Raw genomic sequence first — 26,742 nt, 5'->3', positions numbered from 1 at the left:
CCGGGTAGGGCGAGAGTGTGTTTGCGGTGCGGTGTGGTGTGTTTAGTGGATGAGTTCTACAGGAAGCCTCTTTTCCTGATAGAAGTCGGAAATAAAACATGCAGCTGCGCCGAATCAGAACCGCCGGTACTGCTGACACCGGGCTGGAGATGCAGATATAACAGAGGGGAGCAGTCAGTCACCTGCTTGCGAGGATATACACACACACACACACACACACAGAGAGAAGCAGAAATCTGCCCGACCGATGCGGACTGCAGTGGCGTTCACCGGCTTTACGCATTCCCGCATTCCACACGCGCGCTCATGACAAGGACGCAAGCTTCATAAACACCTTCCAACTCCATCCACCGGTAAGGAACCCAGTTTACTGCCCATACCATCCCATCCCGACCTACCCTGTGTCCTCATCACGAGCGTCTCAGAAGCTGCGTGGGTTTCGAACCCGCAGCAATCTGTCATTCAGTATTAGGCTAGGATCTCTGTCAGTTCTTCAAGATTACTTCTGGTCTAGTTTGTATATGTAGATGAAGCTTTCATCTTCGTGTCCTGTTTTCTTCTTCTTCTTCTGTTTATAAAGGTCATTCCAAAACATGTGGAAACATCTGTATAGATCTGAGTGTGCATGCTTCTGATCATCCCTCCAGTTATGCTGGGAAAAGATGAGATGAGAAGTTTTTTTTTTTTTTTTTTTTCTTTCTGGAGAGTCTTGATGTGTCCCACCAGTTGAATAAGACCTAGCATGGAGGTCATGTCTGCTGCATTCCCTTCATCTGGAAGCAGCCTTGACGGAAAAGCTGGCATCTTGAATTGTGCAGCTGACAAGCTGGTAGTTCGGATCATTTATGGTTCCATAGTCGTGGAAGGTCAGGCTGATGTTTTCAAGTACAGCATCATGCCTCGAGGCAGACTTTAGCCTAGAAAGTGACTTTGCTAAAGTACAGGATCTATGTCTAACTGTACAACGTTCAACCCCATATACAAATCTGCACACAGTAATACTGACAAACCCATGTGATTTGCATTCTTTGAAGTGCAGGTATAGAAACGTAAGTGACGTCAAACGTTGCTGGAAAAATGGGTTGTGTTTTTTTTTTTTTTTTTTCCCCCGTCTAGAATTTCTCATGCAGTCATTGTGGATTGTTCACGATATCTTCATGAATGGTGAATACGGTTGGAAGTCTCCAGGAAAAATCTAGAAGACATGATTGCTGGAGTTTGATCCAGACGTGATACGATGCCCATCAGGTCAAGGCCATATGGTGTTATGTTGCTATTGAGAGAAGTTAATTTACAGTTTGCTTTGCTGAGAATGTTGCAGGGATCACCAGTAGGTACACTGACCAGATTAAGCCTTGTGCATAGTACCAATTAAAATTTGCAGTAGAAAAATGGGATTTATTTATTTATTTATTTATTTATTGGGTGTTTAGTGGGGTGAAAGGTGATGGTTGATTAAAGGGCTGGTAGTTAGAGGGGTCCCACTATCCTTGACTTGCAAGTGACATCAAAGCAAAATAGAAACCCGGATGTCGGCCATGTTGGTGGAGATACAAATGCGGGGTCAAGCGGCATTCCATACAAAACAGTCACGCGTGCGCAACATGATCCAGCCGGCTTTAAAAATTAATAGCTCGGCCAGGGGAGCTCGCAGCGAAGCCAAATTTTACAGGCACCTCCCCCTTCGAAAGAGCACGGTCTCGGGTCGGTAGGACCGTGCCTCGGCCCAGGATTCACGATCGAAGCCCCCACAAGAGCGCTGCTCCGCGCCTGAAGATTTAATATGATCCAGCCGGAAACATAGGCATGCAAGCGAGCAGCCTGCAATTAAAATTCAGCATCGTTTACAGACACGCTTTCAGCAGCTGCCGTCTTAGTTGCTTTGTATACCCACCATCATGGCGGACGCTCATGATGTAGCACGTTTTGATCACGTGGTTGCAAGTCATCTATAGTACTCCATTATTCTGTCAGAATATATTTAATGTAATGCCAGTTTCAAGAGGGTTCAAGAACCAGTGCAAAATTCTTTCTGCGGATCCTGAATTCCTATTTATGTCCCTGTTCAGAGACGTATATCATTTTAGTAGCAAATGTGCTGTCCGTGAACTTTGATGACCAAATTATTTGAAATTTTACATGTAAAGAACAGCCATGACCTAAAGGTTAAAGAAGCAGCCTTGGATCCCTGGACCAGCAGGAAAAATCCATGGCTGAAGTGCCCTTGAGCAAGGCACCTAACCCCCAACTGCTCCCCAGGTGGTGTGTGTGTGTGTGCATGCTCATTGTACGTCGCTCTGGATAAGAGTGTCCGTTAAATGCCTGTAATGTAAGATGGTAGTGTTCTTTTTGTGTCTTGCGTTCACATGGATGATCGTCATGTCCGTCAACAGTACGTAAGTGGATCCAACATAAATGCCAAATTGGGCCGGGTACAAATCCAATTTCTCAGGGTTATGCATTTTTAATAACAGCTAGCTGAATGACATTGGCTGTTTTTGGGATGGGCTCTAGCGCCATTCCATCTATGACCAGTATAAAGTGCTTACCCATGATAGATAGATAAATGAACGTTTTGTTTTTACTACTTTCCCCATTAAAAGTGTCTTAAATATGGCTTGTAAATTAACTGTTTAGCTTTATTTCCCACTCTTTTTTTTTTTCTTCATGCAAACACGTTGTCCTAAGTAGTCAAAACATCTTTAATCCTATTTCTGCCAAATTACCAACCCCTCCGAGCAACTGTGCTAAAAGCTAGCGTCTCATTCACACAAAGGCATGCATCATCACTTCTGTGCTACAATGAACTTTGTTTCTGTCTCGAGATTGCTTGTTTATTTTCCTTACAGTCTCTGTTCCCTGGATATTATTCCCTAGGCAGGTGATAAATTGCTTTGGTTGGTAGCACAGACAGAATACAAGGTACGATGCCGTCAGAAATGTACACTGCATGATATTTGTTTCGGAATGAACAGAAGCAGATGGAGAAAAAGGAAGAGGGGGGAAAGCTGATGGGAAGTGAATGCTAGAAAGACGTGGGGTTAGTTGAGAGGCAGAAGAGAAGAGTGTCCATGGTCCAGAGTTTTTGTCTCCATTACTCAAATGGCCCTGAGCGTTTTAGTCAGCCGGTTCCTTGCTGATAGGCGCTGAGGTTACAGACATTAACCTTAGCACACATTTGTCCTTACTTTTCTCTCGCTCACTCTCTCTCCCCTATTAAATGGCTCGTATACGGTCCTACTACTGCAGTGATCAACAGGAGATCGTGGTCTTGTTACCATCTGGCTAATCTATGGAATTGAAAATCAAACATCGATGTCTAATTAGACCTGATTGAAGCATTAACCCATCTGAACCCGTAGGCCGAGATGGTTAATTCATCCTGATGCCGCTTGAGGCTGGCGTACTGTATGTGCTGCTTGCTTTGGCAGTAAGCTGTGACTGAAGGTTTTCTGTCTGCCTTCTAGCAGCATGTTGTGGTTATCACTTTAACTACTCATCACTTTAGATAACACTTGTCATGAAATTAGATTCAACAGTGTTGAGTCATCGACATTTAATGTCAGCGTTATTTAGCTGTTCTAAACAACTTTCTTGCAGAGCGTTCTAGTGCACAGGATAGTTGTTACTGTTATAACCTGTAGCTTTAGAATATTGGCTGTAAAATAAATTAGAAAACGGGGTTAAATTACATTTATACTAGGGCTGCGTAACTAAACGTAACATCAGGTACAGGTACCGGTACAGAGGTTTAGGTACAGGTCCAGACCTGTACCTGAACAATTTGACAAATTCTTCTGAACTTCTTCATTATGACAGAAACATATTAATAAACTGTTGACAACTTGTCAGTATCTTTATTCAAAGAAAACCGAACATAACTAGGTTTCCTACCTCACTTCTCAGTCGCCCTATAGTTAACTTGGGACAAAAAGTCATAAGTTGTCTCACAGCGAGAAGTGACTACACTAGAGTACTACAGACTACGCGCAGTCCGCGGTCTTTAACTTACGCGGCAAAATTACACAAAGCAACAAAGGCCGCCAATGCCAGCAAAGGAAAAATGGCTGACCTGCTTTTGAGTCTTTTTGACCAATCAGAACGCTGGATCAGCCAAGCTCTCGCAATGTCTCGTGAGACTGTGGCAAGAGGATCTCAAATCAAAGATGGCTCTGATTTCAAGTTTCAGCGCGGCATTTTACGTCTTTTCCAGTGCTAAATTTTCGTCTTTGTGGTAGGATTTACGCATCTTCAGTCACAAAATAAGCAGATACTTGGTGTAAATTTATATCGGTACAGTACCGGTACTTCATGACCTGTACCAAATCGATTTTCACGGTACAGTACCGGTACACAGTACTGGTACGCAGCCCTAATTTATACAACCCCAAATCAGAAAAAGTTGGGATGGTATGTCGAAATTAAAACTGAAAACAGTGACTTGTAAATGGCCTTTGAGTGGTATTGCACTCAAAACAATACAACAGCACGTTTATTTGATGTTTTACCTCAATTTTTTTTTTTTTTCAAAATAAACATCAATTTTGATTCATGCAACACATAAAAAAAAAAAAAACCTGGGACAGTAAAGCATTGACCACTTTTATAAATGTTGTCGTTCCTGTTCACCACACTTAAGATGTTTAGGGACTGAAGACACCAAGTGGTTCAGGTGTTTTGTTCCATTCTTCCTGCAAACAGATCTTAAGGTGTGTAACAGTACGGGATTGTCATTTTTCGTTTCAAAATACACCACCCCATTCTCTGTTGGGGACAGAAGGGACACACCCTCTTCTTCTGCAGTTATGCCTTTGTAATGTGTGCAGAATGTGGTTTTGCATTGTCTTGGTGAAATCTCCCTGGAAAAGACGTCGTCTTGAAGGCAGCATATGTTGCTCCAAAATCTCCATGTACTTTTCTGCATTAATGCTCCATCACAGAAGTGGAAGTTATCTTTGCCAAGGGCATTGACTCAACCCCATATCATGACACCCTGGATTTTGGACTTGTTCCTGGTAATAGTCTGGATGGTTGTTTTCATCTTTGGTCCGGAGCACACAGTGTCCATTTCTTCCAAAAAGACCTGGAATACTGATTCATCTGACCACAATACACATTTCCACTGTGTGATGGTCCATCCCAGATGCCTCCTAGCCCAGAGAAGTCAACAGCGCTTCTGGACACCGTTAACACAAGGCTTCCTTTTCGAACAATAAAGTTTTAACTGGTGTTTGTGGATGTAACTCCGTACTGTAGTGTTTGAAGGTTTAGCAAACTCATCCTGAGCCCATGTGATTCTATCAGCTATAGATGAATGACCGTTCTTGATGCAGTGCCGTCTGCGGGATCAGAGATCACGGGTGTTCAGATTAGGCTTGAGCCCTTGCCGTTTATGCACCGAAATTCTTCCAGGTTCCTTGAATTGTTTAATATTATTATGCACCGTAGAAGGTGAAATATTCAAATCCCTTGCTATCTTTATCTGAGAAACATTTCAATAATTTTCTCACAGATTTGTTGACAAACTGGAAATCCTCAGCCCATATTTGCTCCTCAAAGATTAAGCCTTTCCTGGATACTGATTTTTGTCCTAAATCATGATTACGATCACCTGTTGATATCACCGGTTTCAAATCACATCATAATTTATTTTACCTCATTACTAGTGACAAATTTCCCCTGTCTGAACTTATTTTGGAATGCGTTACAGGCCTGAAATGCAGGAAAGGATGTATATTAACAAATGAAGTGAAGTTGACCAGACAGAACGGGAAATATCTTGGGTTCATTCTGTCTGCAATGAAATACAACTCAAAGTAAATTTAGAAATCCCTGCCTTTTTTTTTTATTATTATTTGCATTTTCCATACTGTCCCAATGTTTTTTGTTTTTTCTAATTTTGGGGTTGTCCAAAAATACTGATGAATGAATGATTTCTGATTCTCATTTTTTTTTTCTAACTCAGGATTACAGACTTTGTGGTTTCTCTATAACATGGGGGAGGTTTGTTTGTTTGTTTGTTTGTTTGTTTAAACTTCAAGAAAGAGAGCCAGTAAGTGAATTACTTTTTTTAATAGTTGTTACAACATGCATGATAACAGGAACTTGCTTGTTTTGTTGACATTCCACAACATGAAACACAATTATGATCCAATAAATTGTCTGGCATCATGTTGGTAAGTTGTATAACAGGAATACATCTATTTGGAGGATGTTGTAATGGGAAAATAATCAACAGTAAATTTCTCCACACCAGAAAGCATCACAACATTCCATTATTGATTATTTTACCAAAACAGCCATCATGTTCTATTACTTGCATATTGTATTCCTGGCCCCCGATGGGGGCCTTTTTGTGTGGAGTTTGCACGTTCTCCCCGTGTCCGCGTGGGTTTCCTCCGGGTGCTCCGGTTTCCCCCACAGTCCAAAGACATGCAGGTTAGGTTAATTGATGGCTCTAAATTGACCGTAGGTGTGAATGTGAGTGTGAATGGTTGTCTGTGTCTATGTGTCAGCCCTGTGATGACCTGGCGACTTGTCCAGGGTGTACCCCGCCTTTCGCCCGTAGTCAGCTGGGATAGGCTCCAGCTTGCCTGCGACCCTGCACAGGATAAGTGGTTACAGATAATGGATGGACGGATGATGTTCTTAAAAACCCAAGCATTACTCTTAGAAATTTACATTCTCAATATGAGATTTGAATGAGAAATCCATCCTCTGATAAAATTATACCCAAGTCCTTGATTGACTTAACATTTGCTAGAGCATTTGACTCAACTGCGTAAACAATTTATTGACTTCTTGTTGCTGAAGTTGACATAAGCACATTTGCTGACGTTGAGGTTCGATTTCTAACTCATTCAGCACGACCGTATTGGACTAGTAGGTTAAAAAAAAAAGCTTGCTTGATGCTTACAAAACCAACATTTGAAATTTTACATCGAGGTAATAGCGGAAATCAAATGAATACTTGCTGCTATGATGATGCTAAACAGAGTTACTTAGAAAGTGCATTTCTGAAAAATGGTATTGTGGTTCGATTGCAGTTTGGGTGGAAACGTGTCATTAACACTTGACATTAAGTTGCTGCAAATTAGCTTTAGAGTCCCTAAACTAAATTAGAGCTTTTGTGTATATACGTAGGAAAGAATGATCCTTGTATATTTATCATGATTGTGTATAAATGCCCTAATCTGACCCTCTCAACAGTCCGGCAGTTTTTTTTTCCCCCCTGCCATTGTTGTTTTCTTTATTATACAAGCATTGTGGAAATACATTAAATCTGGTAGCTTCCATAACAGATTTAAAAGAATTATACTTTAAAAGCAGCAAGTGGTCATATTAAGGAGTAACGCAGTTTATTGTTCTATAAAGACGTCTTGGCTCCGAATCAAAATTAAATTGAGAAGTCGGGCACCTGCTGTACCTCTCCTGGTTCCTACATGGTGTGAAGAATAGTGTGTGTTGAGGACGTTTTAGGTAGTCTGAGCAGCAAGAGGAAAATGAATTTTGCCTTTTTAAAATCGCCGTCATGCATATAAATCATTGTCTTTGTTCATTTCCATGCTAAGAGTGTAACTGCAATTACATTCCTGTAATGATTTTAGAATTGTAAATGAGGAACCGGTTCAGGTTTCAGTTACTTGCTTTTCTTAATGTCGTTGCGTTATGCGGTTCTCTCAAAATTGTTAATTTTTTTTTTTTCTTACGAAGCAGCAGTATGGAGATGAATGTGCATTAGACAGGCACAGCCCATCTGGAGTCCAGCTGAGAGAGGGAGAGAGAAGGATGGATGGAGGACAAGGATGAGACAGATTAATGAGCTGTGGGAGACATGTGCTGTTTTGCTGGGTTATGGAGGTGTGTGTGTGTGTGTGTGTGTGTGTGTGTGTGTGTGTGTGTGTGTGTGTGTGTGTGTGTGTGTGAGAGAGAGAGAGAGAGTGAGTGTGGGAGGGAGGAAGAAACATAGAAGATGCATTTAGTAGAAGTAAAACTTCCCAACTTGGTGTCTGTCAAGTGTAGCATGCTCTAAAAGAAGAAGGGGGGGGAACCCACGACTGATTATATTTTACTGACTGGAAGAGCCTGGGTGCCAGTAATCTCTGCACATTCTTATGTGATTATAGATATGGGTGAGTTTGTTTGCTTCTTATTTTATCTGCTAAAGCTCCAGGTGGAACCTACACACTCTGAAATAAAGGTACAAAGTTGTATTTTATCTCGTCACTCTGACGGTACAAACAAGGGTACCGTATATCTTTTGTCTCTTTTAGTATCTACCTTTTACGGTACCTTGAAAAATAAATATAATATACATATAGTACAGTTTGGTCCCTTTATTTCTCAGAGGTGCAGGTTCTCCAGGTGCAGAAACTCATAACATTGCACACCCAAATTTTGCATGCTCTGTTAGTCGTGACTCTGATTCTGCTGTTCCTGGTTGTTTCTTTAAGCTACAGCTCTGTAGGCCTTGTGGCATTTCCTGGGAAGATCTTCAACAAAGCTTAGTGTGTTCAAGTTAATTCTATGCCGATGCATGCAACAGAGCATTAAGAATTGAATTCCTGTTGTTATAAGCAGCATGTCTTTTATTATTTTTAGACTTGTATAGCTTTTATTTCAAGCTCAACAGTACTTTTATACATTGTGTCCAAAAAAAAAAAAATTACAAAGGTATATTCCAGGAACTATGACTAGGCCAGGTTAAACGGGTCTGTATTGTATTTGTGTATCGGGTTGTTTTAATGCAACCTGGGAATCTTGATTTTCATGTTGATCTGTCACAAGATTGCACTTACGACCTTGTGCTTTTCACTTCATCCTTTTCACATACTGGAAAAACTGAGCTGACTGCATTATACAACTTGTTCAAAATGCACAAGGTTCCCCCCCCCCCCCCCCCCCTTTTAAATCGAGAACGAGAGGCAAGTCACTACATGTACGTTCATGACTGATGCAGGAATCAGTTCCTTTTTTTGACCCTCTCTGTCAGCGGTTCTTTGTGCTGGAGTACTCCGTGCTTTCTCTCTGTGTAATCAGAAATTTAATGGATGTTAGCTGTTTTCAAATTCAGAGTCTGGTGATTGAGTGGTTGTCGGTGGTCCATGTTATTATTGCTTTTTATCATTTCCAGAGCCTGAGGTGCAACAGATATTTTATTGACAGCTGCTGGAATGTGAGGGAAACTTGTATTATGTAAAAAACCCAGCCACATATAAAAAGTTGTCCTCCTCCAGGCTCTTCCAGGTTTTCATCTGTGTGTCCGTGTAGAACGATGTCTGCACTGCAGCACCAGGTAGTTTGTACGGCAGAGCAATAGGGCCAGGGTTTTATATTTTATTTGGAAATTTCTGAGAAAAAAAGTCAAAATTTTTGAGAAAAAAAAAAGTCAGAAATCTGTAGAAGGCGGGCTTCCATACGGAAGTGACACTCACTCGCGGCCGGTAGACATGAATGGCTGAGACCAGAGCCATGGAATTCAGAGTTGTGACAACCGGGGTACAGGAAGTCGGTTGGTGATGTGATTCACGTAGATTCAAATACTTCTAGGCAGCGGCTTTCTGTTTGCTAGAGACTAACACAGAACCACTACATAACAAGCAAAGATTAAGTAAAAATGAATTACATTTACCTTTACCGCATTTTGTGTTCTACGGCCACTTCCTGGAACTAGTGGAACTATGTCAATGGCGATCTGTGTGTCAAAGGCTCCATGAGCCGCCATTGCTGTGTAAAAAATGGACCATTAAGGTCAATGGGAGTGGCTGAACTCTTACTTCCATGGCTCTGGCTGAGACACACTCGCACTCTGTTGTTCGACGGTTCAAATTTTGACTTTTTTCTTGAAAATTGACTTTTTTTCTCAAAAGTTTTGAGATTGTTTCTCAATTTTTGACTTTTTTCTCGAAATTTCTGACTTTAATCTCAAATTCTGAGTTTTTTTCTCAAATTTAAAAAAAAAAATTATTTCTTAGTGGAACTATCGCTCTTCCGTAAGTTTGAGATGTCTAGGAACTCAACAGATGGATAATTTTCCAACTCGTAGGAAAAATCCCTTTTTTTTTTTTTTTTTTTTAGCATGTAAGGATCTAGGGCGGCACGGTGGTGTAGTGGTTAGCGCTGTCGCCTCACAGCAAGAAGGTCCGGGTTCGAGCCCCGTGGCCGGTGAGGGCCTTTCTGTGTGGAGTTTGCATGTTCTCCCTGTGTCCGCGTGGGTTTCCTCCGGGTGCTCCGGTTTCCCCCACAGTCCAAAGACATGCAGGTTAGGTTAACTGGTGACTCTAAATTGAGCGTAGGTGTGAATGTGAGTGTGAATGGTTGTCTATGTGTCAGCCCTGTGATGACCTGGCGACTTGTCCAGGGTGTACCCCGCCTCTCGCCCGTAGTCAGCTGGGATAGGCTCCAGCTTGCCTGCGACCCTGTAGAACAGGATAAAATGGCTAGAGATAATGAGGTGAGATGTAAGGATCTAATCCCACTGAGTGGTTTCTAGATCCATTTCTTTTGAGTGTTCTTGGTTTTAATAACTTTCTTGTTTGCTGAACACAAACATGGCAATAAGTTCTTGTGTTAATGGCCCAGACTCCACTTTTGGATCATTAATCCCTCTTGACTGAGAATGACCTGCATGCATGGTTTGGCTTCTGGCTCATCCATACAGTTTTTAATTGTAGGTATTGTATTTAAAACAATTTGTTTTTATTGCATTTATTTAATTCTTGTGCTCCCGTCTGTAACAAGGAGTGATGTTGCATCCCATTAATACACTTTACAATAGATTATTATATTCTAATAGAATAGATGAGCCAAAATAATTAGGGGTCTTTTTTTAACGGGCCTCAACTCTTTACAAGTATGAGTAGGTGAGCCTGACAGTAGAAAAGGTTGAGAACCCCTGCCCTAGCACATTTTTATAAAGCGTGCTTTACAAACATGCAATAAAGAAGAAAATGCACGAGTGGTATGTTCCTGATCTCTGGACATCTGTACATATGATTGCACTCATTATTGTGACTGCTCCTGGTTGAGTTTTCCAAAAGAATTGAACACACACTTGATGCTAACCATACACTTTGAAAAGACTCCAAACTTTTTTTTTTAAAATTGAGCATCATTAATCACAGATGTAATATATTGGTTTAATATCAGTTTTTCCACAAATATGGCTCTTCACCTGATTTTTAAAAACGAAATATACATACATACATACATACATACATACTCTAAAAATATTAATTGTTAAACTTTATAAGAATTTCCTAGCCTGAGATATTTGGGGGGGGACCTTATTTATAATACTAAATATTGGAGATGTATGAAATATAAGTCAAATTTGAAACTTGAGTAATACTGTGATACTAATAGAGGAAAAATTGAAGGAATTATTAAACGATATGATTGATCAAACAAAACGTCTAAATGTAACGATGATGGTATAATGGGGGGGAGGATTGTGCAGCATTAAACAGATTTATTATTATTATTATTAATGAAAGCACTAAGATACTAATGGGAATTATACCAATAAAGTTAAACTAAATTATTTGTTTGTGCTAAGGTTTCTCAGGATTTCATAGGTTTCTCGAGAGAAAGTCCTCGCATCTACACACGATTTAGTCTCTGCTGGAAGTGAATTAAATAATGTTGCAGCACAGTCTGAAATGTATGAGATACTAATAGGATGACTAAATTTAACTGTGCTGCTTGAGCGCAGAGTTCTTGAGTCTTGGATGCGTTCTAACTATCGCGACTGTGGCCAAGTGCTACTGTAAAGGGCTTTATGTGCAGTCTTCAGCAGATGCCAGTCTCTGCGCTCCCGCCAGCCTAGTTTGACAATAGTCTATGCCAGGGGTTCTCAACCTTTTTTTACTGTCAGGCCCACCTATTCATTCTTGTAACGAGTCGGGGCCCATTAAAAAAGATCCCCAATTATTTTGGCTCATCTATTCTATTAGAATATAATAATCTATTGTAAAGTGTATTAATGGGATGCAACATCACTCCCTGTTACAGATGGGAGCCCAGGAATTAAATAAAACCAAGCTGTTTTTAATTGTAGGTATTGTATTTAAAACTGTGCCAGAAGCCAACATAAAACCATGCATGCAGGTCATTCTCAGTCAAAAGGGATTAATGATCCAAAAGTGGAGTCTGGTCCATTAACACAAGAACTCATTGCCATATTTGTGTCCAGCAGACAAGCAAGTTATTAAAATCAAGAAGTGGATTTAGAAACCACTCGGTGGGATTAGATCCTTACACGCTAACAAAGAAGGATTTTTCCAATGAAAGAAAAATTTACTAGCTAAATTTGACATTAGTAGAATAAATTTTGATCCCATTGTAGCCATAACTAAATACAAAGACAATAGTTATGCATACTATTACTTAGCTTAATGTGAAGACAATTAACAGATGTGTATATTTTTAGCCTTTTGTATTTGTAATTATTTGTATCTGTACATGCACAACCCCACCAGCTTATCGTGTTTAAATATTCATTCATTCTGAGTTGGAAAATTTATCCATCCATTGAGTTCCCCGACATCTCAAACTACCTGGTGCTGCAGACATCATTCTACACGGACACACTGATGAAAACCTGGAAGAGCATGGAGGAGAACAACTTTTATTTATTTATTTATTTATTTTTATACGTGGCTGGGTTAAAGGTCTGGGGATCAGGACACGACAAGATAAATCGTGTATCGTTTTTGCCCGGGTAAGGAGGAATTTCTGGGCTTTTTGTACGCATCTTTGAGATGGTTGCTAGGACGCTACAAGTCAAGTCAACTTTGTCAAATATGCTATACATGCTTGACATACAGCACAGATGAAATTTCAGTCCTCTCTGACCCACGGTGCAAACAGGCAATGCAATAAATAAAAATAGAATAACTGAAATAAACAATATAAACAGGGCGGCACGGTGGTGTAGTGGTTAGCGCTGTCGCCTCACAGCAAGAAGGTCCGGGTTCGAGCCCCGTGGCTGGCGAGGGCCTTTCTGTGCGGAGTTTGCATGTTCTCCCCGTGTCCGCGTGGGTTTCCTCCGGGTGCTCCGGTTTCCCCCACAGTCCAAAGACATGCAGGTTAGGTTAACTGGTGACTCTAAATTGACCGTAGGTGTGAATGTGAGTGTGAATGATTGTCTGTGTCTATGTGTCAGCCCTGTGATGACCTGGCGACTTGTCCAGGGTGTACCCCGCCTTTCGCCCGTAGTCAGCTGGGATAGGCTCCAGCTTGCCTGTGACCCTGTAGAAGGATAAAGTGGCTAGAGATAATAAGATGAAACAATATAAACAATATAAACACTCACGTTTGTGTGTGTAATATATTACACACACACAGCAGGTAAACATGAAATAAGCAGTATAAACTAATAGCTGTTAAGGTGAGGTAGTGCAGAATAGTGCAAATGAGCGAGGTAAAGTGAAATGTGCAGTTCCTGAGTTCAGTGTGTGTTGGGGGGGAACTGTGAGGGTGGCATGATGTCAGATGCTGAAGGGGAGGGCAGGGGGGTGTACGGGCAGAATCTGTGGCAGGGGGGGAGGGGCAGGGCAGGGGGGGAGTTGAGCCTCCTGACCGCTTTAGTATACAATGCAATACAAGCTTTAGTATTGGGTGTAAACAAACTACAGCTGCTCGATTCTCAATCATCCCTGTTCTCTTCCAGTAGGCATCACGGAACCACATAATTTGCCTACAAACGTATTTATTTATTCTGCCTACTGCGCGCGTTTTTTCTCTCTCTGTGTGTGTGTGTGTGTGTGTGTGTGTATGCAGGGATTAAATGCAGAGGAGGAATGTGACAGAAATAAAGGATTGTTATTCTTTTACCCACAAATATATTTATTCTATTTGAAAAGTGTTTAGCAAACCAGCTACCAGATTTGGGACACTGAGACATCCTGAACTATTAAGTATTTGGCTTCAAACTTGGGGGGGATTTGCGGCCCACTAGATGGCGCTCCACGGCCCACTGGTTGAGAAACAGTGGTCTATGCTATCTATATATCGACCAGTTCTCTGGCTGCAGAGAACTGTATTCACTGTCATCGCTTTAGAAGGCGCTCCCTCAGTGGACAGACTATGATTTTGCAAAGACTGGAGATCTTACAGGGTCAATATTTGCAAGACTGCAGTTGGATTCCTTTTGAGAGATGTTCCTGTACCTGCTTTGCTGCTTCCCGTTTGGTGCTGCAGAGAGCTCATCTATTTGGTTGTTGACAATGTCAGGGTCACTATTTGCATGGGCCAAGACCAAAAACTTTATTCTGACATTGGAAATTTCTTTGTGACCGTGAAATCACGTTGGTATAAAGCTTGCATGGGACAGCACGGTGGTGTAGTGGTTAGCACTGTCTCCTCACAGCAAGACGGTTCCAGGTTCGAGCTCAGTGGCCAACGGGGGGCCTTTTCTGTGTGGAGTTTGTGTGTTCTCCACGTGTCTGTGTGGGTTTCCTCCAGGTGCTCCAGTTTCACCCACAGTCCAAAGACATACAGTTAGACTAATTGGCTACTCTACTCTAAATTGTCCATGACGAAAATGCAGTGCAGCAGAGGCATGGCTTGCCGGTTGTACTTACTTGGCCAAGAAACCTTAGGAAAGGGACCCAACCCAGAACACATTGGACAGGTGAAGAAGAAAAATGCTGGCATAAGAACACACTCTTGGCAATTAAGTAATGACATGACAGTCTTGTTTTTTGTTTTTTTTAAACTGCACAACTTTTTTTTGCAAATGAATGCGCATTTTGATTTATTAAGGAATGAGACATTAATCTTTGTTCTCCATTTATAGTTGCATTTAATGATGGTGACTTGTTGCTTCAACAATTGACATCACAAACACGGCTACCATTTTGTCTTTAATGCTGTTGTAGTTAAAACTGAATAGAATACTACTTTTGTTGGTTAATGTAGTTGGTCTCTCAGTCAGCTAATGTTAACTAGCTTTCCATCTACCACAAATTGTTTTTAATCTTGTTTTATTTTAGCATTATTTAATTTGTGTGCAACGTTCTTATTACAATTTGGCAGACCTCACATGAACTAACAAAAGTATACTACTCTGAATTGGTGTATAAAGAACTACGTATTGCATCACAGCAGTGGCGAACCGTTCCTATTAGAGTTGGGACTTGAGCTCAGCCAAAACTTAGCCAGACCCACCAAAAAAAGCAACAGGGCAAAGGATTTTGTAAGGGATTAGCGTCAGGCTGCCAGGTCGCTCCGTTATATGTAGTTGTCGATGTTGATTTTAAAAGTAACTAAGTAAATTACACAGGGAAATGAATACTTAAGTTTGAGTGAAAAAATACTGTAGTAGGTGTGCAGCATGGAAGAAGAGTCTGGAGATAGAACTTAGTTTCTTGGTTGTTAACCTGTGCTACTTGCTCTCCATAGATAGCACTGGCTTGACTGCTTTATTAGCATTCGCAAACAGTACTGATGAACGCTACACCGGCTGGAAGGTGACTTCACTGCTGTGCTGACGCTGCCAACTCGCTGTTAAAGCTCATGTTGGCTTTCCAGAAGGCCTAGGGCGATACATTTTTTATCCTTCCCAGTATAAATCAAAATCTGATTTGTTAATTCATCCGTCACTTCCTATGTAAACATACACTGCCATGGCCTTCTGTCCCGGCAATGAAGTCCTAACCAATGAGTGAGCCGGCTCTAAACTCTTCTCAGCCTAGAGACAACAAACAAACAAACAAAAAAATCTCATTGGATAACTCGATTTTAATATTTTCAGGACTGTAACCCTTTCATTTCTGAAGCAAATTTGATAGAAAATGAGGCCAAGTTAGAATTAGAAGAGAATAATTATCATGAAATTATGAAGGAAATTAAGTATGCTGATACTGTATGTTTGGACCTTCTCTGAAGGCCTCGCTGGCCCTGATGGTTCCCTTTTGCATAACAGTATGCCATTTAAGACCTAGCACATGAACAACTGCCTTGTGCGTGAACTCTGCAGGTTGATTCTACTCTCGTCTTTAGTTTACCTGGCTGTCACTGGGAGCGTTAAAGTAATAATGATCCCTGTATCAAATTTCATATCCTGCGTGCTTATTGATTGAATCACAGAAGAGACAGGATGCAGTTGCAGGAGTTCTTGTTTGTCATGTAAAATGGGGGGGGGGGGAGCATGTCATTTTCAAGCAGTAGTCTACAAGTTGGTGCCTGTAATCACACAGGTGCTTGTATCAGTTGATCTGTTGACGACACACACTTAAACACCTGGCGTCAAAGCAATACGCTTGCGTTTTGCCTTAAACGCTGCAAGTTTTTTGTTTGGTCTCTTTAACGGAGAGCTAGCAGGAGGTGCGTGTGTGGTGGGGGGGGGCATGCAAGCTTTAGTCCATGACTGTTGCATTCAGAGAACAGCTTTGCCACTTAACACTCGTCTCTATGACAACAATTCTTAGCTCCCTGTCATCAGCCTCCAAGGAACTGAAGTCTCATAATATACAGTGCCTTTCAGATACAACGTCTAACTCTTGCCTGCTGATCATGTGGCCTTGTTCACTAAACGCATGAATGCATTAAGACTGCATGTGAGATGTAAAAAAATAAAATTGCTCGAGCTTCATATGAAAGCAGGGTGATGTGATATCAGTATTATGATGAGTTATGTCAAAGTTATCACACAAACAGCTAGTTGTAGTTATTTGACCGGCAGAAAGTTGAGCTGATAGTGATTCAGCGATTCCACAATTACAAGTTTAGATATACAGTGGTGCTTGAAAGTTTGTGAACCCTTTAGAATTTTCTACATTTCTGCATAAATATGACCCTAAAATATCATCAGATTTTCACACAAGTCTTAAAAGTAGATAAAGAGAACCCAGTTAAACAAATGAGACAAAAATATTATACTTGGTCATTTATTTATTGAGGAAAATGAGCCAATATTACATATCTGTGAGTGGCAAAAGTATGTGAACCTTTGCTTTCAGTATCTGGTGTGACCCCCTTGTGCAGCAATAACTGCAACTAAACATTTGTGGTAACTGTTGATCAGTCCTGCACACCGGCTTGGAGGAATTTTAGCCCGTTCCTCTGTGCAGAACAGCTTCAACTCTGGGATGTTGGTGGGTTTCCTCACATAAACTGCTCGCTTCAGGTCCTTCCACAACATTTCGATTGGATTAAGGTCAGGACTTTGACTTGGCCATTCCAAAACATCCTTTGGTAGAACGACTTGTGTGCTTAGGGTCGTTGTCTTGCTGCATGACCCACCTTCTCTTGAGATTCAGTTCATGGACAGATGTCCTGACATTTTCCTTTAGAATTCGCTGGTATAATTCAGAATTCATTGTTCCATCAATGATGGCAAGCTGTCCTGGCCCAGATGCAGCAAAACAGGCCCAAACCATGATACTACCACCACCATGTTTCACAGATGGGATAAGGTTCTTATGCTGGAATGCAGTGTTTTCCTTTCTCCAAACATAACGCTTCTCATTTAAACCAAAAAAATTCTATTTTGGTCTCATCCGTCCACAAAACATTTTTCCAATAGCCTTCTGGCTTGTCCACATGATCTTTAGCAAACTGCAGATGAGCAGCAATGTTCTTTTTGGAGAGCAGTGGCTTTCTCCTTGCAACCCTGCCATGCACACCATTGTTGTTCAGTGTTCTCCTGATGGTGGACTCATGAACATTAACATTAGGCAATGTGAGAGAAGCCTTCAGTTGCTTAGAAGTTACCCTGGGGTCCTTTGTGACCTTGCCGACTATTACACGCCTTGCTCTTGGAGTGCTCTTTGTTGGTCGACCACTCCTGGGGAGGGTAACAATGCTCTTGAATTTCCTCCATTTGTACACCATCTGTCTGACTGTGGATTGGTGGAGTCCAAACTCTTTAGAGATGGTTTTGTAACCTTTTCCAGCCTGATGAGCATCAACAACACTTTTTCTGAGGTCCTCAGAAATCTCCTTTGTTCACGTCATGATACACTTCCACAAACGTGTGTTGTGACGATCAGACTTTGATAGATCCCTGTTCTTTAAATAAAACAGGGTGCCCACTCACACCTGATTGTCATCCCATTGATTGAAAACACCTGACTCTAATTTCACCTTCAAATTAATTGCTAATCCGAGAGGTTCACATACTTTTGCCACTCACACGTGTGTGTGTGAGAGATATGATATATATATATATATATATATATATATATATATATATATATATATATATATATATATATATATATATAGTTAATGTTAATGTTAATGTTAGTTGTAGTTAATGTTAATTTCTGGATGCTATGAAATCACTCTACAAGCTTGGATCTATTTGTACTTTTTTTATTGTTTAATCATGGAACATGTATGGGTCTGTCTCAGAAACTGGGTACTGTGGGGGACCCCACTAAATATCCTCAGTCAATAAACTATATGGTTTTGAATGGTGATGTTGCTTTGAATTTGAAATAAAATGATGAAAGAAATACAGATAAAACTAAATCTTTGATGTGAATACTCTATTCAGAATTTGGCAAAAATTCTGCAAATTAGTGGAAAAATGGCGGCTTGATCTGGGACATGATAAACGGTTGACTACATCGTATTCCCTTAAAAAGGTTGTAGTCCACTGAAAAGTCTACAGTTATCACTAATTGTATTTTAAGTTGTAACTTTATCCACCTAAGGATTGGTGCGCGCACAGAATAATCATAACCGTAATAAAACATCATGCAACATATTTGATCACCGTTGTAACTCCATTTTCCGCAAACCCAAAACCAATACGATCGTGTGTTTTGATCTAAACGGAAAGCCTCAGGGTCGAGGTCACGACCTCACCAAAAGTAGTAACTTAAAATCACTACGCCATATAAACCTTTAGTTATAAATCTGTGATTGTTTTTTAAAACGAAAGCTGAAAGTTAGGTATAGAATATGTTTCTTACAGAATATGTTACGATGGTAGCTGGTCTTGTATGAATTTCTGAGCTATAAAATGAGTTGTGGTCTATTTTTTACCGTAGCGTGTTATTTGTGTGCGGGGAAGGACACACATTAACAATTTGCATGTGTAGAATGGAATTTTCCACTCCAGCAGTTAGAAGTTGATCGTGCTTCCATTTGCGGTCTCTCTGTTACGCGAGTGATCTGTTCGGACGTTATCGCTGAAAAGGTGAGTTTTGACAGTTTTATTTTGTTTTAGTCTTGCAGTATAAGGCAATAGAATGTTTCTTCTTCATCTTACTTTCATATTTCGTAGTGTTTGCGTATTTTTGGCCAATATTTTGCAACCATGGTCAATTTAGATCGAACTTTTGATAGAATCTACGGCCAGTCATTTTGCCCCGCCCCCACCTCGCGCTCCGTCCGGTGCGGTAGTGATGTCCCGTTGCTCGTGTGCCGCAGCAGAGACCCGCGCGACCTTCAGCCGGTACAGTCGCTGTTCTTTTACCACCGCCGTTATTCTCATCTTTCCGGTGCGTTCTTGATTTTTCCATTGTGTCCTATTTCGCCATATCAAATACCCAAAATGCATCATATTATTCATATTTAAGTGAATAATCAATTCAGTCATCATAACTTGGCATTTTTAACCTAAGCAATCAAAAAGAGGAAATTTATTCAATATTTTCACTCATCTGTGAAGGAGGGGCTTTAATTCTTCATGATGGAGTTATTTTATATGGAAATCAATTTTGCAAAAGCATTTGAATTGTAATCAAAAAAAATTTCCACAGTGGAGGCCAGATAAAGCAAGATACTATCTTTATTCTTATTAAACATGACAAAAGAAACATTGAGTGTTTGGTAAATGCAAAAAAAAAAAAAAGTAAAATTAGAAAATTTATTTTTTTGACCATAATGTCCCAAATGAGAGACCACGTCTAGCCAGCGGGAAAACACTGGGAGTGACGTCATCAGAGTGAAATATCAGGAATTGTTATACATACAGGACACTTTTACATTGGAATAAAAATGTGTGTTCTATTCCGTTCCAGCTGGTTTCATTCATTTGGTTTGATAGCATGCAATATTGTTAGCATATTGCTTATCCTACGTGTATTATGTCACTCTACCTAATGGAGAATGAGTGTTGAATACGGTTTACGATATGACATGGTTGTCAAGGCAACATGACGTCACATGGCATCGGAGAAGTAAAACACAAGCACTTGCGAGCGACTGTGACGATTTTTAAACAAACATGGCTGCCAGGTTTGGTTTGTTAAATACGGAAGATTTTGAAAGACTTGTTGAACACCCAAAAGGAATGTGTATGTATGATGATAGTAATATTGGCTGGCTTTTTTTCGTGGTATATCAGATGAGTAGCTGAATGGAATATATCTAATATACCACTCAACACCAGCCAATATTATTTAAATATGTCACTCAGATCCGTGATGCATTTCGTATGAAAAATGAGTTTTTCAACATAAGAAATTTCATATCTTCAAGCCGATGTGTGATGTTTGTTTTATTATATAGACACACAAACAAAAAGTACCCAAATTTATCAAAACAATTCATATCGAGCTTTGTCATGGTTTTGGTTCTTCATGTCCCGGATGTAGCTCGTGTGAAGAATGAGTGGTACGTGTCCATCTAATTTTATATACAGTGGCATGCAAAAGTTTGGGCACCCTTGCTGAAAATATCTGTTACTGTGAATAGTTAAGTGAGCAGAAGATGAACTGATCACCAAAAGGCATAAAGGTAAAGACGAGACATTTCTTTAATATTTTCTGCAAGATTACATTTTTATTTCCATCATTTACAGGCGTAAAATACCAAAAAATGAAAAGGACCTGAAGCAATAGTTTGGGCACCTGACATGGTCAGTACTTAGTAACACCCCCTTTGGCAAGTATCACAGCTTGTAAACACTTTTTGTAGCCAGCTAATCATCTTTCAGTTCTTACCTGGGGGATTTTCACACATTCATCCTTGCAAAAGGCTTCCAGTTCTACAAGTTTCTTGGGCTGTCTTGCATGCACTGCTCTTTTGAGATTGTGAGGACCATGGCAAAACCTTCAGCTTGTGCCTCTTGAGGTGTTCCATTGTAGATTTTGAGGTGTGTTTTGGATCATCGTCTTATTGTAGGACCCATCCTCTTTTTAACTTCAACTTTTTTACAGATGGTGTGATGTTTGCTTCCAGAGTTTGCTGGTATTTATTCGAATCCGTGCTTCCCTCGACCAATGAAATGTGCCCTGTGCCACTGGCTGCAACACAACCCCAAAGCATGATCGATCCACACCCATGCTTCAGAGTCGGAGAGGTGTTCTTTTCCTGGAATTTGACACCCTTTTTTCTCCAAACATGCCTTTGCACATTGTGGCCAAAAAGTTCTATTTTGATTTCATCAGTCCACAGGACTTGTTTCCAAAATGCATCAGGCTTGCTTAAGGCCCGGTCCCACTGGCCGATGGACACAAAACATATGCAAAAAGGACACAGCGGATGAGCAAAATTTCGGGGGTGGCTCTATCCGTTTTCATCCGCTCCAGAAATGGACAAAATTGGCGAAAACAGAACGGAAAAGAACGGACGTGGGTAGTATATAGCGGGGATGTTAAACACATATTCATAGGAAGCCTAGCGGATGAAAGCGGATGGAAGTGGATGACAGCTCCCAAGGGGTTACCGGTGATAACTGAGAAGCGGACGCATAGCAGAAAGAGCGGATGCATAGCGGATGAAGGGGATGCATCACGTACGCCTAACGGGAACAAAGGGGATGTTGCGCAGATGTATATCGGATGCAGACCGTTCACTGCGCATGCGGGGGGTATGAATTGCGTCTGCTCCGCGGATATAAAGGGATGCAGCACGCACGCCGTCAGCATAAAGCGGAAAGACGTGCTGGCGGCTACATCGATACATCTCTACTACTAGATGATTTTCTCCCCCTTTTTATACAAAATATCGATTGTCCGCTAGGTGTCCTTCTACATACTCTAGACATACTCCAGACATCCTAAATATACGAGATACATCCCAGATATAAACGCTTTGTCCGTTTTGAATACTTTATATACGAGATGCATACGCTTACATCCTTTCTATTTCCGTGCTACTAACGATGAATAGACGTTTCATGTACCTTATCTTTCCTCCCTCTTTCCGTTTTCAGCTGCAGCGGATGTGAGTTGCGAGGATGCAGAGAGGATACAGCAGACGTTTAATGGATGATAACAGACATAGAACGTTTGTTGCTCGTATATGTCGCGGATTTACATCGTACACGGCGGAAAGTTCATCCATTCTAAAAGTTTTGTGCAGCTCAAAACTTTTTGCGCGGATGAAATCACAGTGGACATGCTCGATGGATAGAGCGTATGAAGCACGTATGCAATGAGTACACAACGGATGCATAGCGTTTTCCAACGGATGGCAAAGATTTTTTTTTACGTTTTACATCCTCTTTGCATCCGTAAGTGCAGTGGGACCGGGCCTTTAGATGCTCATTTGCAAACTTCAGACGCTGAATTTTGTGGCTAGGACGCAGGAAAGGTTTTCTTCTGATGACTCTCTCATGAAGGTCATATTTGTTCAGGTGTCGCTGCATAGTAGAACAGTGCACCACCACTCCAGGGTCTGCACAATCTTTCTGAAGGTCTTTTGCAGTCAAACAGGGTTTTTATTTGCCTTTCTAGCAATCCAACAAGCAGTTCTTTCAGAAAGTTTTCTTCATCTTCCAGACCTCACCTTGATCACTGTTTCTGTTAACTGCCATTTCTTAATTCCATTACGATCTGAGGAAACAGCTACCTGAAAACACTTTGCCACGTTCTTGTAGCCTTCTCCTGTTTTGTGAGCATCAATTATTTTATTATTCAGAATGCGAGGGAGTTGCTTCGAGGAGCCCATGGCTGTTGATTTTAGGGACAAGTTTGAGGAGTCAGAGAATTTATACAGCTTTGAAATCTGCATCATCTGACCCTTCCTAACGAAGAATTTGAACAAGCCACAGCTCAATAAGCTAATTAAGGTCTGGAACCTTGGTAAAAGTTACCTGAGAATTCAAATGTAATGGGGTGCCCAAACTTTTGCATGGTGTTCCTTTTTTCACTCTCCAATTGTACAAAACAAAAATAATACACAAATCCTGCATAAAACGCTGAAAAGAAATGTCTCGTCTTTTACCTTTACGCCTTTCGGTGATCAGTTCATCTTCTGCTCACTTAACTATTCACAGTAACAGACATTTTCAGCAAGGGTGCCCAAACTTTTGCATGCCACTGAATAATAAAACTGTTTTGTTTTGACCATACTGCCCACCTCTACTTTAATATGAATATCCCTTATAACAAACTGACAATATAACCATCGCCGAAGCTCTACCTTGTGATGATTTAAGCAGCCGAGTAATCAGTTTTTATGAGCAGTGTGCAATTCTTTATGGATGGGATGAGGTTTTACCACCTCTTTAGGATGTAATACATTTCAGCACTGATTACTGAATTGCTGTGGTCTCGACTCCTTATCTCATGATGGCTGTATGCGTGATTTGATCTTTCCTTCTTCGTAGTGGCTGTATTTGTTCGCTGTTCCCCTTTTTTTTTTTTTTTTTTTTGCATTGATTGATTGAGCGGGTGGCTTCAGAGCAAGCTATCTTAATGGCGTATCTTGAAAGGTCACTTGTATGAATCTGCTTGATGTGTTCTCTTTTAAGAGTTAAAGGATTTCCTCCTCTTTCTGCTGAAAGTCGGCCTCTCCAGTCAGCTAGGGACTCATTGCAAATGCGAAAGCAGCAACCTAATATTAGCCAACTCTTCTGGCTCCATTTGATGGCCAGAGGGCTAATTTTAGAAATTTAATGTGATGCTAGCTTCATTAGCCACAACTCCCCAGTAAACACGGACAGCTGGAAGTTGCTGATATGAGATGTTACAGAAACACCAACTGGCTGTATAGGCTACCTCTTCCCTCTGTGACCTTTAATTCAGGTGTGTGTGTGTACACCCTTTTCATTATTATGAGCTTAAAACTTAAAGTAGTTTGGAAAGTAACTGCTTTTTTTTTTTTTTTTTTTAAATATATTTTTTTGGGCTTTTTGCACCTTTATTGGATAGGACCATGTAGAGACAGGAAATGAGCGGGAGAGAGAGACAGGGAGGGATCGGGAAATGACCTCGGGCCGGAATCGAACCCGGGTCCCCGGATTTATTAGCCTGGCAAACCAGACTAAATGTGAATATTTAGTCTGGCCTCGCTCGTAGACATTTCCGAAGGGTGGGGGAGGAACAACCCGCTGTCTTTCAAACTGTCTCTGTGCGTATAGGCCAACGCTCTGACCAATCAGCGCAACAGTGACTGTGACGTAGTTAGAGCAACAGAAAGCAGTGGGGGAGGCCTTGGAATAAATAATTTTTCAAAATGCGTATTAATTAATAAACAGGTTCTAGATATTAAGAAGTTTGGAGATGATGACCACAAGTTTGGAGTCTGTACCACATACTGTACTTAACATACACTCTTATTTTTTCCAAGTGTTTTTCAAGGGTTTGCTTAAACTGTTTTTGAGAGTTTTTATTTAGTGGTGTTTGGTGAAATAATTTCCCTTAAATTTAAAATAACGGGAAAATAAGAAACAATCAAAAAGTAATGTTTCAAAGCTGTTTATTAATTCTTCGTACTGCACAAACTAGCCCCATCCTTTTGGCTACGAGCGGAGCCAGCTGGTAGATCAGACTTTTGCCATAGCCGGTCGGCAAAACAGCGAAAACGTCCTTCTTGAAAAGGAATGAGCGGAGATCCTCTTCCTGCTCATGTTTCAACGAAAACTCCAAGTCTAATTCTTCTAAAACTGATTCCAAAGCGGAGTCAAACGTGCGCTGTTCACTAGCCGTAGCCATCTTTCCTGTTGCGCTTTCTCCAGCATCGCGCAGCTTTGTCGTCACTCCTGCAAAAGTCTGCCCAAAGAATCCAAACAAAAACCTTGCGTTGTGATTGGCGGGCACGATTTGATGCCCGGGGTGTTTTGTTGATCTGGTGCGAGGCTAGACCCACTCGCAGGCAAAAAATATTTTTGGCCGCTAGGCGGGTGGGTCTAGTTTACTAGGCTACGGATTTATGGTATGACGCCTTATCCACCTGAGCCACGAAGCCCCCAGTAACTGTGCTTTTAATAATAAATTCCAGATACCTAGCTGTCATCAGACATTTTAAATCCTTGTTTAGTGTCAAAAATAATAGACGCACTACTTTTAACGTGGTTGATATTTGATTTACTGTCTTCATATTTTATCACCTCATTGCCATCGGAAATTTTAGTGTCGTACACTGTTGTCCACTGACTGAATTATTTAAGGCCAGGTGAACTCCCTGCTGTGTGTGTGCGTGTGTGAGAGTGTGTGCCTTAAATGCCATCCTGTGATCATGACACTTGACTTTATGTTGGCTGGAACAAGGATCTAAGCAACAAAGGGGGGAAAATCTCATCTCTTCTCTGCTCGATAACTTTTTGTATTGTGAAAATTAAAAAATGCAAAGAAATACAGCTAACTGGAGTCTTCTAAAAGCTATAGCTGTGCTCAGATTGGAATGATTTTGCTCATCCTAGTCCATGGCCACTGCAGCCAAGCCACCCACCATCACCATGTCCGCAGTACCACTGAGCAGCAGTGCTGTAAAGGCCGCGAAGTGCTGAGAGATGCAGGAAGCACCAATATACCAGGTGTCTAGAAAGCAGCTCAGACAGTGTTCTCAGCCTGAGTGTATCAGAATGTGAAATGAGGGATCTGCTTACATGGATTCTGCCTGTTAAATCAGATTTGTAAGTCTGTCCTACTTCGCATTATATCAACAGAGACGCATAAACAGATCTAAAAGCTATGCTTAGTGATTTTAAATGCGAGGCCTTTCATACAGGGTGCTGAGCTGGGCCGTGTGCATAGGCTGAGCTGTCTTGAGCCGTGGTTCTCACAATGGATCCGTCGCGCATACTGATCAGTTGTTACTCTTGTTCAAGATTCAAGAACTTGCGTCGTTGTGCAGGCATGAAAAAACTGCAGTTGCATCAACCTCAAGTGGTACATTTTTATATTTGTGTGGTGGACAGAACCTCAAGTTAACTTGAACCGTTATTTTGTACTGTATTATTGCCCTCTGAGTATGTGGTGAGGATTAGTTGTGTTTTGTCCACATTCCTGAAATTAGTATGTTCCAGACCACCTCATGTACTTTGAAAGATTTTGCAGTGTCAGTCACACAGTAGACTTAAGCCACTAATGTTGACCTCAATGCAAGTAGACAACGTCCTCTCTTTCATTACTGCATCAGAGCTGTCCACAAGCACCGGTAACCGGCGGTTTTCTCCGCCTACACCGATGGTCTGCGCCAGCTACTTGAAATTTAAAAAAGAAATAAATAAAGAAAATAACTTGCTTTTCAGTGTTCAAGTGATTGGGGTCAGGGGTTTTTTTTGTTTTGTTTTTTAAATAAATATAGTCTCCGCTGCCCATAATTTGCTGCAAATCCAATTATTCCACCATGAAATTGTCTTTGATTCAGGTCTAGCATGACCGGAAGCGACGCCATATTTGTTGATCAATTCTCGTGCTTTGATTGGCTGAGCCGGACCACGTGACCAAGCCGTAGCGTATGTAGTCATGTTACAGAGCCAGACAGCTTACTACAGAGGGTAACTGAGAAAGTCAAACACACAAACATCTGGAGGGAAGTTTCATACGTATTTTGCAAGCATTTTACAGGGAAATTTTTAGTAGTTTATAAGCTGAGAATGCACCAAAAGGC

General features: G+C 41.0%; 1 protein-coding gene across 4 annotated transcripts in view; it reads left to right on the top strand.

Moving 5' to 3' along the window:
• Positions 1-26,742, top strand: part of LOC132898581 (PH and SEC7 domain-containing protein 1-like) — a 164,690-nt gene continuing 137,948 nt past the window's right edge. Inside the window, exon 1 of one of the 4 annotated variants that reach the window (XM_060940291.1) lies at positions 1-353. The gene's annotated coding sequence lies outside the window, so the exon portion shown is untranslated. Of the gene's footprint in view, positions 354-1,122; positions 1,249-8,016; positions 8,133-26,742 lie in introns of those variants that run through there. The other 3 variants (XM_060940294.1, XM_060940292.1, XM_060940293.1) reach the window with 3 other exon arrangements.

Source organism: Neoarius graeffei, chromosome 14 (genome assembly GCF_027579695.1).
Source record: "Neoarius graeffei isolate fNeoGra1 chromosome 14, fNeoGra1.pri, whole genome shotgun sequence".
NCBI lineage: Eukaryota > Metazoa > Chordata > Actinopteri > Siluriformes > Ariidae > Neoarius > Neoarius graeffei.
This window is presented reverse-complemented; position numbering and strand designations above follow the sequence as displayed.